We start from the raw sequence: 17,652 nt of genomic DNA, 5'->3' as shown, positions 1-17,652 counted from the left end.
CACAGCCATTCCTCCAGCCTTTCTGTGCTGCTGCAGCAGTAATGATTTTTACACTTTCCCCAGAGTTCCTAAGGCCCTGGAGAGCAGGAACCACGTCCTTTCATTGTTCTGATCCTCCCATCACATTGCTGAAGATGTCCATCATGGGATAGGCACTGGAGCATGGGAAGGAGCTTGGCACAATGGCGAGGTGGCAAAGAGTCAGTCTGGAGTCAGATTGCTAGGTGTGGGTCCTCCACCCATCACCTACCTGGATGATACTGAGAAAGCCCCCCAACCTCTCTGTTTGCTGATTTAATCCTCTGCACAATGGGGATGGTTAGCAGGACCTACCTTACAGGATCCTGTTAGAATTAATTTGACACAAAGCTTGGAATAACGCTTGTAGTTTTTGTTTAGTTGCTGAGTATAATCATGCTCTGGAATAATGCTTACCATATAGCAAAAATTCAACAAACAAGAACTGGAGCAAGCTCCGCGAGATAGTGGAGGAAAGAGGAGCTTGGCATGTTACAGTCCATGGGGTTGCCAAGAGTCCGACATGACTGAGTAATTGAACAACATAGTAAAAACTGGATGTAGCTCTTTTAATCAAGGAAGTTTGTTGAATTGAATTAAGCTTCTTTCCACACTGAGTGCCCTCTTTCTCTCCCACCCTCTAGTTCTATTGTACACTGTACAATTTTCTATAGTAAATAGCGCTTTATTGGATTTAGAGAAAGAAGTAAAGGGTCAACCCTCAGGCCAGGAGGATATTATGATGTGAATAATATGATGCACAGACCTCAGAAAGAAGTCGTATCTTAAATGCCCAGGATGTTAACAATTTCTCAAAATAGATGGACTTCAGACTGAAGAAATATTTGTGGGTGAGTGGGAAGGAGGAGAAGGGTGGGACTAAGAAAGAATAAAGTCCCCAGGTTTTGGCCTAGAGTGACTGATAACTACTTTTTAAGGCAACACAGGAAGCTGGCTGCTGCTGCCCCCACCAGAAGTCCTTGGTTGGGTTGGATTCAGTTGGGCCCCACCCTCGTGCCAGTTGCAGTTGTTTATTTCCAGCCTCTTTTAGGAACCACATTAGAGAGGACACACCCGTTGAGTCCCCTTGAAAGATCCTGTAAAAATGAAGGCACTCCCTTGTAAGTAAAATATCCCTGAATGCAACAATATTTGGATAATTATAGTCTCCCAGGAGCATAATCCTTAAATGGCTGAGATAATTATAGCATCCTAGGCCTGTGGCACTTCTCTTTTGAGAACCTAATCCCATGGGCAGAGGGAAGTGGGGACCCCAGCATGCTGCTTCTGCTGAGTCCCCAAGCCCACACCTATGATGGATCATTCTAGAAAGCAACCCAGCCTTTCTTGTTCATGGCAGGGTACAACAAAGAGCCCTGTACCCAGGTTGCACGAGTGAGTACAGACAGACAACTCTGTGTATCAACCAATGAAGTGAGAAATGATTCTTTGGAACTACTCTTCTGACAGTTACTAGAACCCTGATGTTCTGGGAACAGTCGTGGCAAGGAGAGATCCTGTTGGCTTGACTTTATGTTCATCCTCTAATTTAGCTTCGGGGGGCTAGTTGAGGGAGTGTGGTGTTTTGGCCACAGCTATGTTTGATCTCTCAAAAGAATAGATAGATTTGAAGAAAGACCAGTGTGGCTGGTTCTAGACTGGGCCTCTAGCAATGGTCAAAGACCCATTAAAAAATGTGTGCAAATGAACTTATTTACAAGAGAGAACTAGACCCACAGACATAGAAAACAAACTTACGGTTGCCAAAGGGGAAAGGGCAGGGGGAGGGATAAATTAAAAGTTTGGGATTAACCTATACACACTCATATATAAAATAGATAGGCAACAAGGACTTACTATATAGCACAGGGAACTCTATTTAATATTTTGTAATAATCTATAAGGGAAAAGAATCTGAAAAAGAATATATATATATATATATATATATATACACATACATGCACACACGTGTACTTGTTGTTGTTTAGTTGCTATGTCTGTCTCTTTGCAGCTGCATGAACTGCAGCACGCCAGGCTTCCCTGTCCTTCAGTATCTCCCAGAATTTGCTCAAACTCATGTCCTTTGTGTCAATGATGCCATCCAAACATCACATCCTCTGTCACTCCCTTCTCCTCCTGTCCTCAATCTTCCCCAGCATCAGGGTCTTTTCCAATGAGTTTCACCTTCATCAAGAGGCTCTTTCCATCAGGTGGCCAAAGTATTGGAGCTTCAGCTTCAGCATCAGTCCTTCCAATGAATATTCTGAGTTGATTTCCTTTAGGATTAACTGGTTTGATCTCCCTGCTGTCCAAGGGACTCTCAAGAGTCTTCTCTAGCACCAAATTCAAAAGCATCAATTATTTGGTGCTCAGCCTTCTTTTTGTTCCAACTCTCACATCCATATATGACTACTGGAAAAATTATAGCTTTGAGTATATGGACCTTTGTTGGCAAAGTGATGTCTCTGCTTTTTAATCCACTACCCAGGTTTGTTACAGCTTTACTTCCAAGGAGCAAGCATCTTTTAATTTCATGACTACAGTCACCACCCACAGTGATTTTGGAGCCCAAGAAAAGAAAATCTGTCACAGTTTCCATTGTTTCCCCATCTATTTGCCATGAAGTGATGGGACCAGATGCCATGATCTTTGTCTTTTGAATGTTGAGTTTTAAGCCAGCTTTTTCATTCTCCTGTTTCATCATCATCAAGAGGCTCTTTAGTTCCTCTTTGCTTTCTGCCATTAGGGTTGTATCATCTACATATCTGTGGTTGTTGGTATTTCTCCCAGAAATCTTGATTCCAGTTTGTGACTCACCCAGCCTGGCATTTTACATGATGTACTCTGCATATAAGTTAAGTTAGCAGGGTGACAATATACAACCTTGACATACTCTTCTCCCAATTTTGAACCAGTCCATTATTCCATGTCCAGTTCTATCTGTTGCTTCTTGACTTGCATACAGTTTTCTCAGGAGCCAGGCAAGGTGGTCTAGTATTCCCACCTCTAAGAATTTTCCACAGTTTGTTGTGATCCACACAGTCAAAGGCTTTATTGTAGTCAATAAAGCAGAAGTAGATATTTTTCTGAAACTTCCTTGCTTTCTCTATGATCTGATGGTTGTTGGCAGTTTGATCTCTGGTTCCTCTGCCTTTCCTAAACTCAGCTTGCACATCTGGAAGTTCTTGGTTCACATACTGCTGAAGCCTGGCTTGAAGGAGTTTGAGTATTACCTTGCTAGCATGTGAAATGAGTGCAATTGTATGGTAGTCGAACATTCTTTGCCATTGCCTTTCTTTGGGATTGGAATGAAAATTGACCTTTTCCAGTTCTGTGGCCACTGCTGAGTTTGCTGAGTTTTTCAAAATTGCTGGCATGTTCAGTGCAACACTTTAACAGCATTATCTTTTAGGATTTATATATATATATATAATTGAATCACTTTGCTGTATACCTGAAACCAATATATTGTAAATCAATTATACTTGAATTAAAAAATAGAAAATGTTTAAACCAGTATTCACAAGGCAGAGATAGAGACCAGGGATGGTTTGGTGTAGCCCATCACCAATCACCTGGGAAAATAAGCCAAAGTGAGTTTTTAATAGATGGGCAGCCAGAGATGTCTAGCCTGTTGGTGAGTGACAGTGTCTCTGTCAAAGGTACCACAACGTCCTTTAATTCCTGGAAGCCTCCCTTCCCATAGCTGGCATTAACCTACTCTTGACTGACAGTAGCTCTCTGAGTGATTTAAAGTCATTTTGAGGAATGTTTTATTAACTAGACTACCACCTCCTGGAGGAGAGGTACCGTGGTTGATAAGACAGGGACCCTGTTACACACTGTCTCCGGAACTCACCCCATGGTTTATGGGAACAACCTGCATTTTCCTTTTACAACCTGCCACTGTTTGGTTCCCACAATTAGAAAGGATTGTTATGACTCACTTTGCTCATAGAGCTCTTTTCTTTTGAGGCTTGGCAAGGTCACTTTCTCTAGTTCAGCTGACTTCTGTGGGCCCTGGGATGGTTTACAGATAAGAATAATAAAACTCTTTAATGACGTCTATTTCTTAAGCTGGAAGAGGGGTCAGAGCACAAGTTTATCCCTTTGGGTTCCACACAGTTTTTTTTGTTGTTGTTATCCTTGTTGCATCCATATCCTTTGGAACATTCACTCATTCATTCACTTGCTACAGTGTTTTTGTTTCATTTTGCAGACATGTTCTGGATTCTGGAAGACAAAAGCGCTAACATATGTACCTTGCCCTTTCAGAGCATAGTCTGCATACAAGATTCTCAGGAAATAGTGCCTGTGTCTCTTAAAGGACAGCCATGCATCTGGATGATGTTACTATGAGTTATTTCAAACCACTGATAGATTGAACACCAGCTTTCTTATACCACAAGTATTTTCCCCGGGGTCATCACTCTATTGGCTGAAAGTGAAGAGGAACTAAAGAGCCTCTTGATGAGGGTGAAAGAGGAGAGTGAAAAAGCTGGCTTGAAACTCAGTATTAAAAAACTAAGATCATGGCATCTGATCCCATTACTTCATTGCAAATAGATGGGGAAAAAATGGAAATAGTGACAGATTTTATTTTCTTGGGCTCCAAAATCACTGCAGATGGTGACTGCAGCCATGAAATTAAAAGACACTTGCTCCTTGATAGAAATGCTTTAACAAACCTAGCTCAGTTCAGTCACTAAGTTGTGTCTGACTCTTTGTGACCCCATGAACCGCAGCACTCCAGGCCTCCCTGTCCATCACCAACTCCCAGAGTCCACCCAAACCCATGTCCATTGTGTCGGTGATGCCATCCAGCCATTTCATCCTCTGTCGTCCCCTTCTCCTCCTGCCCTCAATCTTCCCCAGTATCAGGGTCTTTTCAAATGAGTCAGCTCTCCGCATGAGGTGGCTAAAGTATTGGAGTTTCAGCTTCAACATTAGTCTCTCCAATAAATACCCAGGACTGATCTCTTTTAGGATGGACTAGTTGGATCTCTTTGCAGTCCAAGGGACTCTCAAGAGTCTTCTCCAACACCACAGTTCAAAAGCACCAATTCTTCGGTGCTGAGCTTTCTTTATAGTCCAACTCTCACATCCATACATGACTACTGGAAAAATGATAGCTTTGACTAGACGGACCTTTGTTGGCAAAGTAATGTCTCTGCTTTTTAATGTGCTGTCTAGGTTGGTCATAACTTTCCTTCCAAGGAGTAAGTGTCTTTTAATTTCATGGCTGCAATCACCATCTGCAGTGATTTTGGAGCCCAGAAAAATAAAGTCAGCCACTGTTTCCATTGTTTCCCCATAAGGAGCAGCGGCTGCACTTTGCTGGAGTGGCCATGAAGAGAGACCCCATGTCCAAGGTAAGAGAAATCCAAGTAAGACGGTAGGCGCTGAGAGAGGGCATCAGAAGGCAGACAGACTGAAACCGCAATCACAGACAACTAGCCAATCTGATCACATGGACGACAGCCTTGTCTAACTAATGAAACTAAGCCATGTGGTGTGAGGCCACCAAAGATGGACGGGTCAAGGTGGAGACGTCTGACAGAATGTGGTCCACTGGAGAAGGGAATGGCAAACCACTTCAGTATTCTTGCGTCGAGAACCACATGAACAGTATGAAAAGGCAAAAAGATAGGACACTGAAAGATGAACTCCCCAGGTCAGTAGGTGCCCAATATGCTACTAGAGATCAGTAGAGAAATAACTCCAGGAAGAATGAAGGGATGACTGGTGATAGAAGCAAGATTTGATGTTGTAAAGAGAAATATTGCATAGGAACCTGGACTGTCAGGTCCATGAATCAAGGCAAATTGGAAGTGGTCAGACAGGAGATGGCAAGAGTGAACATCGACATTCTAGGAATCAGTGAACTAAGATGGACTGGAATGGGTGAATTTAACTCATATGACCATTATATCTACTACTGTGGGCAGGAATCCCTTAGAAGAAATGGAGTAGCCATCATAGTCAACAAAAGAGTTCAAAATGCAGTACTTGGATGCAATCTCAAAAACGACAGAATGATCTCTGTTTGTTTCCAAGGCAAACCATTCAATATCATGGTAATCCAAGTCTATGCCCTGACTGGTAACGCTGAAGAAGCTGAAGTTGAACAGTTCTATGAAGACCTACAAGACCTTCTAGAACTAACACCCCCCCATCCCACCCCCCAAAAAAAACCTAGACAGTGTATTAAAAAGCAGAAACATCACTTCACTGACAAAGGTCTGTATAGTCAAAGCTGTAATTTTTCCAGTAGTCATGTATGGATATGAGAGTTGGACCATAAAGAAGACTGAGTGCTGAGGAATTGATGTTTTTGAATTGTGGTGCTACTTCTTGAGAGCCCCTTAGACAGCAAGGAGATCCAACCAGTCAATCCTAAAGGAAATCAACCCTGAATATTCATTGAAAGACTGATGCTGAAGTTGAAGGTCCAATACTTTGGCCACCTGATGTGAAGAGCCCACTTACTGAAAAAGACCGTGATGATGGGAAAGATTGAAAAAAAGGAGAAGGGGATGGCAAAGGATAAGATGGTTTGATAGCATCACTCACTCAATGGACATGAGTTTGAGTGAACTCTGGGAGATAGTGAAGGACAGGGAAGCCTGGCGTGTTGCAGTCCATGGGGTTGTAAAGAGTCAGACATCAATTGGCCACTGAGCAACATCACTTTTTGCCATTGTTCTGCTAAGGTGATTTGGAAAAACATGTTGATGGGGCCCTGCCTTTTCTGACCTGTTTATTTCTAATGACTTTCTCTTTGAAACATGTAGATATCACATTAGGTACTTTTCCTGGGATTCCTGTACTGTCGGGGTGCCTGTTAAGGTCTCGTGGGTTGCACAGAGGCAGAGTTTGTAGCAAACGAAAGCAAGACTAGAAGAAGTGCTTCTAAGACTTAGAACTACCTTTCAGGTAAGCTTTTGGATTGTGGCAAACACAAAGATCCAGAATGAATAATATTTCAATTACATCAGAAAAGGGGCATGCTGCCCTGTCAATAGACACCAAGTCAAGGTCTCTCTGAGGTTCCCTGCAAATTGAAAAGTGCCAGAAAGTACAAAGGATCTATTCCTAAGCTCTATCTAATTTTTTCATCTGGTAAGAATATTTAATGTGACGCCCACCCTCTTATCAGATCTGTAAGTGCACGATACAGTATTGCTGACCATAGGCACAGTGCTGTCCAGAACTTACTCATCCTGCACAACTGAATCTGTATCCCTGTGAAACAGCACCTCCCAGTCTCGCCCTCGCCCAGTCCCTGCCAATTGCTATTCTCATTTCTACCTCTACGAGTTTGACTATTTTAGATACTTCATATCAGTGGATCAGTGGGGCCACGTGGTACTTGTCCTTCTGTGACTAGCTTATTTCACTTACCATAATGCCCTCAAGGTTGATCCTTGTTGTTGCAAATCTCAGAATTTCCTTAATGCTAAAAAATATTCCTTTGTGGATATACAGCACATTTTCTTTGTGAATGCTGTTTAGATTGTTTACACATTCTAATTTTTACATGAAACTTTAGCATCTACAGGATAAGGCTTTTTTGTTTTTTTAATCTGGTAGATTGCATTCTCATCATCAGCTAGCTTACAATTCTTTAAAATCCCACAAGAAAAATAGAAGAGTCTCTAACACAGGATATGCATACATGCTAAGTTTACTTTGGTCGTGTCTGACTCTTTGAGACCCCATGGACCGTAACCCACCAGGATACCCTGTCCATAGGATTCTCCAGGCAAAAATACCGGAGGGGTTGCCGTTCCTTTTTCCAGGGGATCTTCCCAACCCAGGGATCGAACCTGCATCTCTTATGTCTCCTGCATTGGCAGGCAGGTTCTTTAACACTAGTGCCACCTGGGAAGCCCACCTGGTAAACAGGATATGAAGTCCACCAAGACCTGGCTCTGTCTGTGCCTCCAGCCGCATTTCCCACCTTTGTCTTCCTTCTCTTTCTGCTCTGGCTTCACTGAACTCTGCAGAGGTCAGGTTCCCACATACAAGTTGCTGCCCGCACTTTGCCTCTACTAACCCTGCTTGCTCCCAGCAATCTTTTTTCCTTCCCTCAACCTCTTCATCTAGGAGATTCCTATGCAAATGTGAAGACTCAACTCACGTACCACCTCCTCCAGGAAGCCTTTCCTGAAGCTTTGTCTCCTCTCCACCCCGTGAACTTCCCCTCTGCTCCCATAGTACCCTGCTTGTGAGTCTGTCTTTTGGCTTCCTGCAATATATTATAACTATCTGTTTCTGTGATCATAAGTCCTATTCGATTTTGAACACCTTGAGAGTGGTGACATTTTATCTCTGCTTCCCTAGGGCCTAAGTACTCAACACATATTTGTGGGCTGACTTAATGAAAGCTATTTGGTTTTCGGGCCTCAGCTTCCTCCTCAGCAAAGTGGGGACAATAGTATTTTCCTTGCAGAATGTCTGTGGGGATTGCAAGCATGTGGATAAGGTGCTTTATCCCACAACTGCCGGAAGAAGCTTATCAATTAAAGTCCAATGGACCCATCATGGGAAGGACATGTTGTGACTGAGTACTGAGAATCATAGTCAAAGAAGGGAGGATGGGGCTGACTGGGTGATGTATGGTCTTCCACCCTTTCAAGCCAGATGGGTGGGATCTCAGAGGCTGGGCCCAGCTCACATACTCAGTGACCCTCAAAGACCACTGGTTGCCAGTGTAGGTAATAGAGGTTGGCAGATTCTTGAGGAAACCATCTTCCCTTCGTTCAGCAGACCAGTCAGATGACCCACGAAAGCCATCAAAGCGTGGAGTTAGGGTGAGTGGCTTGCCTTTCTGCCTCCTGCAAGACCTGTGCTCCTCCTGAAGGTGCAGCCACTGTCCTGGCGATACTGCTCTCAGGGCTCAGCCTGCCTCACGCTCCATGTGCAAGCTTTTGCTATTGTTTGCAGCGGTGTTCTGAATCCGTTCAGTTAAACCTCAGTTAAATCAGAACTCCAGCCCCTCTGAACCCTTGAATACTTTCCAAAGTAAAAGGTAAACTTTAAAGGGCACAAACCACAATGAAACTTTCAGGAAAATAAATAAGTAAACAAACTGAAGAGTAAAACCGCAATGAGGAAACAAACAAAGCTCAAAGGGTACCACTCAGAAATGACTTGCCGAACTAGGTTAGATGTAGTCCAGAGTTCAGCTCACACTTCTCCACCTCTCATATGTAGAGGTTGAGAAGCTTGGGGTTGGAGTTAAGGAGACTTGGGTTTAAGTTCTGGTGCTTCCATTTATTATTTTTGAGATATTGGACAAATTATTTTGCCTGTCTAAGCCTTGGTGTTCTCAGCTGTGAACTGGAGGTAGCAATGATATTTTAAGAACTAAGATAACACATGGAGGGGCTTAACATAGTGTCCAGCCCATGGTAAATTCTGCATTAACTTTAATTGTTGTCAAAAATCTCTTGACTGTGAAAAGAAATATTTCAGACCATTAGATCTAAGTATCAAAAGCTAAATTATGTCCAGCATTCTTTATTTATAAAAGGCGACAAAGGGATATTTTGGAAAGACTATCAATAACAATTCTTCATACAAAAACTGACTAACATATCTCAGGTTGGATTATGTAGTAGAACCAGAGGACTTATAGAAAAATAATGTACTGGTAACAGATTTCTATAGAAATAACCCAGGATCATCAGACATTTTGTATTATGTCTAAGCTAGGTAGAACATTTAGAAAATCTTACACAAAAGCACAGTAGTGGTCTGCATTAGTCTGCTGCAACAAATTACCAAAGCTTAGTGGTTTAAAACAACAAAAATTTATGATCTTACAGTTTTAGGGGTCAAAAATCTGGAATGGATCTCACTGGGTAACTCAGGTTATCAGCAGGTCTGGATTTCTTCTGGAAACTCTAGGAGAGAATGCAGCTTCTAGAGACAGCTCGTTGTCTTTGATTTGAGGTCCTATCTCTGGTGGCTCAGTGGTAAAGAATCTGCCTGCAATGCAGGAGGCCTGGGTTTGACCCCTGGATCAGGAAGATCCCCTGGAGAAGGGAATGGCTACCCACTCCAGTATTCTTTCCTGGAGAATTCCATGGACAGAGAAGCCTGGAGGGCTTCCATGGGTCGCAAAGAGTCAGATAACGACTGAAAGACTAACACTTTCCTCCATCTTCAAAGCCAGCAACCTTGGGTTAAGTTTTAATCCTGATGTCCTTTCTCTATTTCTCACTCTTCTGCCTCTTTCTTCCACTTTTGAAGACTCTTTTGACTAACCGGACCTACCTGGATAATCCAGAGTCATCTTCACACACTAGGCTCAGTTAGTTAGGCAGCTTAATTCCACCCACAGCCTTAATTCTCCTCTACAATGTAACCTAACGTGTTCACAGGTTCTGGGGGTTAGAATATGAGCATCATGGGGCCGTGGAGGGGCATTATTCTGCCGATTCCACCGTTCTAGAAGTTGTGTTGTATAGGGGCTAGCAAAGTTGGCACCTAATGAAGTTGTTATTTCCTGCCTTCCCTTGAGACTCTTGGTTGGTATGGGAAAGGCATTTACATATTTAACAGGTTATTTAACAGGGTTTTTTTTTTTTTAAGAACATCCATGAAGTAGAGGGGCGTGTTGAAAGAGGAAAAGATATATATTACTATACACAAGAAACCTGCCACCATGAACAGAAGCGAGCAGCCTGTAGCAAGTCATCTAGAAGTCAAGTTTATTTTCCTGACTCACTCTACAATCTTGAGTAATTTTTCAGCCTCTCCATGTCTTTCTCTGAACTTCAGTGTACCTTTCCGCACTTTTGCCACACAAACAAAATAACTTAAGTTTAATTAGAGAGGTGCTTCCCCAAGTGTAGCTCCAAGGGGACTGTTATACACATCCAGACACTTTTTTTTGGTTTTCTGTGTTCTTTGGAAGGAATGATGCTAAAGCTGAAACTCCAGTACTTTGGCCACCTCATGCGAAGAGTTGACTCATTGGAAAAGACTCTGATGCTGGGAGGGATTGGGGGCAGGAGGAGAAGGGGACGACAGAGGATGAGATGGCTGGATGGCATCATGGACTCGATGGACGTGAGTCTGAGTGAGCTCCCGGAGTTGGTGATGGACAGGGAGGCCTGGCGTGCTACGATTCATGGGGTTGCAAAGAGTCAGACACGACTGAGCGACTGAACTGAACAGAAAACCTAACCCAAACTGGCTTAAGCAACAAAGGGGAACTCTTATCTCAGGAAATGTTCAAAATAGGTCAGGGGTCAAAATTGGATGAATACTCTATGATTTTCATATGAAAAAATCTATGATTTTTCTGTTTCTGCTTTATCACTTATCAGCATCGTTCTCCGGCAGACATACCTCACGGTGGCACAAATGATTGTGGCACTTCCATACGTCGATATCCACTCTGATTGGTTCAGCCAATATCACTTATGCCAAAAGCCCACCCTTGGATCAATAATAATGGCCAAGGGAATGGCATATACAGATTGTTAAGCCAATCAAAGCTGGAGTTGGTGGGGGCTGGGAAAGAAGGTCAGCTTCTAGAGTGGATACCTGGGTAAGAAAGAGGAGATGATACAGATGAAAGTCTTAGGGGTGAATGGATGCAGGGTCCACAAATAACTAATATCCACTATGGCCCTGAGAGATGTCATTATGTGAAAGAAGGTGTACACTTTTTTTTTTTTTTTTTAGAAATTGTGCTTTTTGAAGGCTAGTTGAATTAGATCAATTCAGTATCTTCAATCATATCTCAAACACTGGAAAATGTCACAGAAAGTTTCAAAAATTCCAAAATAATTGTGAAACATAATTATAAGTTTCATGAAATTATGTCACCTAAATAAAAGTTATTGCTATCTCCCTTTATTGAGGGACTGTATAGAAAGAAACTGGCTTTCAATAACACCTCGTGGTTTTAGAGATGGAAACCTTTTGCATCAAATTCCAACAGAATGGTTGAGTTATAAAAAAAAACAATTTACAAACCCAGGGCTGGTTCATAATGCGCATGGATCTCTAAACCCTTAAGTGTGTGATCTTCTACCCAGCTCCACCTCAGTCCTCCCTTTCTGTTTTAAAAATAAAGCTACCAGTTTATAAACAACTTTCATACCAAAGGCTTGACCCCCTGGGTGATAAGTGACAAGAACAGTGTACTAATGGACATTTTAAGAGTTCCACATAAGCAGACTTACCCTGCCTCAAACTCACTTGGGGTTATCAGTGTAATCTTTTAAAAATTACTTTCTAAACAAACTTAACAACTAAGATGATTGGTATAAGGCAAGGAAAGTTAAAGCCAAAAATATTTCAAATGTGGCTTGAAAAAGAATGATGGCACATACATTACCGACCAGTGACTGAGCTCTGGACATTTTCCTGTTTTCTTTGTAGAACAGAAGAATTTTCATCTACTCTTGTGCCTTTGACCTCCAGCCGCAAATCACAATCTTGAAGAAAATGTGAATGGTATAACAGGATTCAGAATTATTCCTGCACTTCACACTGTGTTAGGTGTGATGGTGAACAAGATAAATAGATGGAGTCTTTTCCATCTATTTACGATGTGATGCTTTTATTTTAAATCAGAAGCTTAACTAGTCTTTAGTTTAAATGGATGCATTGACTTCAAGTTCTTTCCTCCTCTCCCCACTAAGACCCCTAAAAGGAAGGAGAAAATATTAAAAATAGAAAATTTGAACCAATTCTGGGAAGCCTGTAAAGCAACCAAGGAACAGTACCTGACACAGTAGGATAGAGGCGGTTACAACCTAAATTACCTGGTAAAAGGGAGAGAGACCAAGAAGGATATTAACAGCAGGTAAATCATCTCTCCCTGTAATCCTCCTCCTGAAATACTAAAAAAGATTTAGAGGAGCCAGGAAACCCTGGTGAGTTTGAGGTGTGGAACCGAAACCAGAAGACTTATTGTGCTGAAATTCTATAAAGAGAGCAACTGAACCCAAGAGCCCCTCTTGCTAATCAGGAGTCTATCCCCAAGAATGATATTGAAAACTTATTTTTTGGACTCATTCAGGGATACCAGACACTGAAGTGCAGGGAGGGTGTTGAACTGAAACAGTGGATTAAGTAAAAAAGCTCCATCATGAATGTGGGACCCTTCAGGATGCTTTCTCTTCTGGAAATATAAATAATTCTATCAGCCTTTTGTTTATTAGCTGGAATGCTTTTATAAAGAGAAGCTTCCCCTCATTTGATACTTGCATATATGGTAAAAAATGATGAATTAGGCTTTGTTTTCCTTCACTGTTTATATGAACCCATGGATTTAAACATATTTAATGTGTTCCAGTTTATTGATCTTATCCTATTGAAGCTTAAATTGTCCCATTTTTTTGGCCAGTGAGTTTAGCTACTGAGTCTTTCTGACATAACATTAGTAATCGTTAATAGCATCTTTGCTATCAATAGAATGAAGTGATAGAATGATCCAAGCTTACTTTGACTCTTTTTCCTTTAAATCACAATCATTGGAGAAAAGTGTCTAACAGGAAAAAGTGAGCTGTCAGAAAAGAAGCTCAGGGGAAACAAAGATAATACAGAAAGTCATAGAAACCTTCAAAAATACGTTAGTGACATTGCCAGGATGGAAGATAAAGCAAAGGAAATTTCCTGGGGGTAAAAAGAAGAATACAAAGGAAAACAAATGAAACGAAAATGATCACACATTGGTCCAACATTCAACTAACTGTAGAACCAGTAGAGAAGAATAGAGAGAAAGAAAAAGGAAGTAAATTACTTTAAAAGAACTCCTCCTCTCTGCTCACAATTTTCCCCAAGATTAAAACTATGAATCTTAAGACTGAGAGGACCCACTAGGAACCAAGTAGAGTGAATGAACCTAGACCCATATGAACACACAACGTCATGAAATTTCATGAAGTTCCAGCACATAAACAAAGGGAAAGACCCTTTAAAATTAATGACATACAAAGAAACAAAAATGAGGAGGGCTTTGGATTTTTCAGCCTTAAAATACAATGGAGGGACTTCTGCTCCTAGGTAAAAATGGTGTGGTAGGAGCTGGGTTCGTCTTCTTGCCCCAAACAACTGAAAAGTCAGGTACCATATACAAAACAAGGTTTTCAAGACGTGAGACACCTTGTCCTGAGTGATGGGAAGCAAACAAGGTTGCCTCAGCTTCCCACCTTGAGAGAGTTTTCAGGCGATGGGAGGGAATTTAAGGAGATTAAGTGAAGGGTTAAGGAGATTAAGCTAAGAGTGCGGTGAGATTAAGACAACTGGAGTTCACAGGACAGAGTCCTGGAGAGACAGCAGAGCTTTACAGAATGAGAACTCCCAGAGACCTGCAGAAGAGTTTCCAAATATTCAGGAAAGTGCTGATCTGTGTCCTCACTGAGGCTGGTGAAGAACCACCACAGGTTAAAGAATCAGAGGGAACAGTTCCTTGAGCTCACATAGGTCTGCCAGTAGCTCCTGTCCGCACCATCCAGACTGGAGTTGGAATATTCAGAAGGATCTCTCCTCATTAGTGGGAATAATTAGTTCTAAATGAAATGCTGCTCTGGTATTGCCTGTCAAATATTTAAAGCAACACCCAAAGGGATCAAAGTATTTCTGAGTGACTTCTAGAAAGAAAGAAAGTGAAGTCGCTCAGTCATGTGATCCCATTTGTGATCCTATGGACTGGAGCCCGCCAGGCTCCTCCAACCATGGGATTTTCCAGGCAAGAGTACTGGAGTGGGTTGCCATTTCCTTCTCCAGGGGATCTTCCTGACCCAGGGATCGAACCTGGGTCTCCCACATTGCAGGCAGACTCTTCACTGTCTGAGCCAGGGGAAGCAACATGGGACTTCCCTGGTGGTCCAGTGGCTTGGACTCGATGCTCATAATGCAGGGAGTTGGGGTTCAATCCCTGGACAGGGAATTAGATCCAGCATGCCCAACGAAGACTGGAGATCCCACGTGCCACAACTAAGACCGAGCATGACAAAGCTCAATAATATCTACAAGCATGCAAAAATATCTAGTACCCAGCAAGAAGAAGAGTAATATTTTTTAAGAATTGAAGGAAGAAGTTCCAACCTAGACTTCAATACCCAAGTGCTACGAATTGAATGTGTGTGTCCTCCCAAAATTCATATGCTGAAATTCTAACACACAGTGTGATGTGGGGCCTTGGGAAGATGATTAGGTCTTGAGGGCTGAGCCTTCATGGAGGGATTAGTGCCCTTACCAAAAGAAACCCCAGAGCGCTTCCTTGTCCCTTCTGCCATGCGAGGACACAGCAGGAAGACTATGTCCAAAAAGACTGCCGGCTATGAACAAGGAAGGGGATTCTCATCAGATACCAAATCTGCTGATGTCTTTCCAGCCTCCAGAGCTGTTGAGAAATAAGTTTCTGTTGTTTATAAGCCATCCAGTCTGCTGTAGTCTGTTATACCAGCCCAAACAGACAAAGACACAAAAAATACCCAAGACATTAGGTACCAAAAAATACCCGAGTGGAAACTGAAGTTAAATTAAAGAACTTTCCAGAGATGTAGAAGCTGAAAGAAACAATCACCCACAGACTCACATTATAAGAAATATTAAAAGAAGCCCTATAGACAGAAGAAAAATAATGCCAGATGGAAATACAGATCTAAATTTAAAGAAAACTACATTATGAAAGTTTTTGTGGGAAAGATAGGGAGTTTGGGATTGGAATGTATACACTGCCAGATTTAAAATGGATAATTAACAAGGACCTACTGTATATCTCACGGAAATCTGCTCAATAATCTACAGCAAGTTAATTGGGAAAAAAATTTGGAAAAGAATAGATACACATATATGTAAAACTGAATCACTTTGTCCTACACCTGAAGCTAACACAATATTGTTAATTAGTTGTTCAGTTCAGTTCAGTCGCTCAGTCGTGTCCGACCCTTTTAGACCCCACGGACTGCAGCACGCCAGGCTTCCCTGTCCATGGCCAACTCCCAGAGTCTACTCAAACTCATGTCCATTGAGTTGGTGATGCCAACCAACCATCTCATCTTCTGTCGTCCCCTTCTCCTCCCGCCTTCAATCTTTCCCATCTTTGCATCAGGTGGCCACAGGTACTGGAGTTTCAGCTTCAGCATTAGTCCTTCCAGTGAATATTCAGGACCAGTTTCCTTTAGGATGGACTGGTTGGATCTCCTTGCAGTCCAAGGGACTCTCAAGAGTCTTTTCCAACACCACAGTTCAAAAGCACCAATTGTACTCCAGTATAAAATAAAAAGTTAAAAAAAAAAAAAAGAAAAAAATGATAACCAGAAATGGTAATTGCTTGAATGACTTAAAAATTATTTACATCTCTTTAGAAGAGAATTTATTACTTAAAAATGATAGCAATGTAGTGAGGGGTCTATAAGGTATGAGGCAGTAAAATGTATGATAACAGTAGTATAAAGACTGGGAAGGGAGAAATATAAGTATACTATTGTAAGATTCTTAAACCATATATGAAATGACAAATATTGCTACAAGGTAAAATATTGCTAGAAGGGATACATATTTAAAATGTAAATATGTATACTGTAAATCATAGAGTAACCACTGAAATAACAAAACAGTTACAGCAATTAGTCAACAAGAGATAAAATAGAATCATAAAAAATATTCAATCCATAAAAAAGTGAAAAAGTAAACAAAGAACAGTTGGTACAAATAGAAAATAGTCACATGATAAGTTTAAACTCAGCCGTATAAAAAAATATATACATGTGAAATTAAACATCTTAATTAAAAGGCCAGCATAAATAGCTTGAATAAAAAAGCGAGACACCCAGTTATATGCTGCTCACCAGAAACTAGATTAAAGACATAACTAGGTTAAAAGTCAAAGGATGAAAGAAGATATACTATCCTAAAACTAATTTAAGAAATCTGCTCTTACTACATTAATATCAGAAAAAGTAAACTTCACAGCAAAGACTATGTCCAAGGATAAAGAAGGTCATTTCTTAATGATAAAGGAATCCATTAATCAAAGAATCATAGCAGTCCTAAGTATTTCTTCACCTAATAATACAACTTCAAAATACATGAATCAAAAGCTCATACAACTCCAAGAAGAAATAGACAGATTCATAATTTTAGTCATAGATTTCAATATTCTCATTAAAAAAATTTTTTTTTAATGTGGGCCATTTTAAAAGTCTTTCTTGAATTTGTTACAATATTGCTTTTGTTTTATGTTTTTGGTGTTTTGGCCCTGAATGAGTCATGTGGGATTTTGGCTCCCTGACCGGGGATTGAATCTGCACTCCTTGCATTGGAAGGTGAAGTCTTAACCAATGGATTGCCAGGGAAGTCCACTCTTTATATATATATTTTAGGCATAAAATTTATAAATATATATAAAACTATATGCCTAAAATTACAGATTTAAAATTCAAAATAGTAACATTAGAGGGAGATCAATGAAGTAAAAATATTCTAAAGTTTTTGCATTGATCATGCATGTGAACTCAGTCACTTCAGTCAGGTCCAACTCTTTGTGACTCCATGGACTGTAGCCCACCAGGCTCCCCTGTCCAGGGATTTTCCTGGCAAGAATACTGGAGTGGGTTGCCATTTCCTCCTCCATTCCTCTTTTAATTTCTGGAACAA

The sequence above is a fragment of the Bos grunniens genome, chromosome 14 (assembly GCF_055505025.1).
Source record: "Bos grunniens cultivar Pamir isolate PY7600 chromosome 14, Bosgru_T2T1.0, whole genome shotgun sequence".
Taxonomy (NCBI): Eukaryota; Metazoa; Chordata; class Mammalia; order Artiodactyla; family Bovidae; genus Bos; species Bos grunniens.
Note: the sequence above shows the minus strand (reverse complement) of the source record.